Source organism: Pteropus alecto, unplaced genomic scaffold (assembly GCF_000325575.1).
Source record: "Pteropus alecto unplaced genomic scaffold, ASM32557v1 scaffold43, whole genome shotgun sequence".
Classification (NCBI taxonomy): Eukaryota; Metazoa; Chordata; class Mammalia; order Chiroptera; family Pteropodidae; genus Pteropus; species Pteropus alecto.
In genome coordinates, this window is record NW_006435764.1 from 3,385,859 (window position 1) to 3,388,001 (window position 2,143).

The 2,143-nt window shown below is 66.0% G+C and overlaps 1 protein-coding gene across 1 annotated transcript in view; it reads right to left on the bottom strand.

The window, feature by feature from the left end:
- The window catches only part of TPCN2 (two pore segment channel 2), a 38,402-nt gene that overhangs the window by 32,623 nt on the left and 3,636 nt on the right, over positions 1 to 2,143 (bottom strand). The window lies entirely within an intron of this gene.

Sequence of the window (2,143 nt, forward strand, 5' to 3'; positions counted from 1 at the left end):
GCGAGCTGCAGAAGTCTACACACTCCGTGCATGCACAAACCCCCCTCCACACCCGTGCACACACACGTACCTTCCACACACCCTGCACACACACACCTTGTACATAGACATCCTATACACAGACCCTGTACACACACACCCTGGATACACACCCCATCCACACACACCCTGTACATGCACATGCACCGTCCACACACCCACACCCCCTCCACACACGACAGCCAGCCAGTCTCCTGCGAGCAGCAGCCACGCAGAGCCGAGCCCATGGCCCCGTGACGCAGAGCACCCGGCCAGCAGCCGGGGAAAGCAGGCTGTGTCAGGGAGACGTGGGAAGGAAATCGGGCTCGAGCAGGTCGAGGCCCCCGTCCCCCTAGTCCTCCCTGGGGGCCCCCGACACCCGTGGGAGTTCTTACTGACCGGCCAGCTGGCCACAGACACAACCCTGGGGCCTGGTCTGCAGACAGTCTGGGTGCTGGGGGTCCCCACCAAAAGTGGGCCGAGTGCGGGGGGCGGTCCAGCCCAGCCGGGAAGCCTCCGAGAGCCAGAGCCGAGGGAAAGCTCTGCGGGGTGCCGGGCAGTGCAGAGACCTCCGAGGACGGCCAGGTCCCAGGGGGGTCGGGCGTGGAAACAGCAAGCTGGCCCACTGGGGACGAGGAGCTCCGGGGAGGGCACGTGTGGACGGGCAGCGAGTGCCACCACGGCCCTGGCAAGGCTTGGCGACAGGGGGCAGGGGACAGCCCTTGGTGGGACAGACGGGGAGCGGCGGCGGCAGCACACCCCACGCCACGGTGCCAGGCCCTACTGGTGCGGGACGACGTTTGTAGGGGGACGCTTCCTCCGGGGACACACACCCTGAAACTGCTCGTTCCACAGGGACAGGGGTCTGCGTCAGGGGCCCGCCGAGGCACGTCCAATGGGAAAAACTACCGGAAAAACCCACTAATCAGAAAGGCAGGACTTGGGCCCCTCAGGAGCGAACGCAGGTCCCCGTGCCAGGAGGAGAAGCCGGGGGCCGGGGCGGGGAGCAGGAGGAAGTCGCGGAGCTCAGCGAGGCCCGGGGTTTGTAGGTACTGACGGAGCTTCCTCCTCCCGCTCACTCCCGATTTCGTACAAGATTCGGTGGCGGGGAAGTTCACCTCTCAGCCTTAAAGTGAAAGGATGTGCGAGTGTCCAATCAGATGGACACAAAGACTGTCACTGAGAAAAGGAGCCGGGGCGGCCGGGCAGCTCTCCGGTCCCTTTGCGGGGTGCGGGCTCCTCCTTTGGGAGAAGGCAGGCGGCTGTTGGGGCGCAGGGAGGTGGGAGGGGCGTGTGTGTGCTGAAGGGGGCGCTGTACCCTTCGCCGGCCCTGACGCCCCGGCGGCTGCCGTGCTGGGCGGAGACGCACCACGGACGTTTCTCCTTCTCCAGCGGCTCCTTGCCCGGTCCCACCAGTGGGGGCTCTGGAGGGCAGCAGGGAGGCAGGAGGGACGGGGACCCCTCTGTCCACCTGCCGGTCCTACAGCGCCTGGGGCTGCCAGCCTCCCCTGCGTTCAGCGCTCCCAGAAGCAACCTCAACGAGCCTCTTGATGGCACCAGCACCCACTGGGCAGCACTCCCTCCCCAGGGGTCAGAGGGCAGGTCCCAGCTCTGGGGGCCCCGGAAGAGCACTTCCTACGTCCTCCGCGGGCCCCTGGGTCCTCTCTTTGCTCTTTCAGTTACCTGTAAACAGCACCTGTTTACATTCCCTCTACTAAAGCACCGGGCAGGGGTCTGGACTTCTGTGTCCCTGACCAGCCCCAATGGATATGGACGTCCCCAAATCACAGGGAGGTGCTTCTGGCTGCTCTGAGGGGAACACAGACGCCGCCATCGGAGAGGCTTGGGGCCCGCCGGCCCACACACGCTTCTTCCAACCGTCAGGGCCCACAGAGCTTGGGGCACGTGGCTGGGGTGAGGGCCTGCGGTGGTGCTTTCATGGGGCGGGGGTGGCGCGCCCGGTGCAGGAATCAGCTGAAAGGGGCTGAGGGAGGACTCAGGAGCCCTAGAACTTGCTCCAGGTCCTCGAGCCTTCTCTGGGCCTCGGTGTCTCTTTCTGCAAGATGGGACCAAGGCTCCCCGGGCAATGGGTGACGGGTGAACGACGGAGGGCGGGCAGGGCGGG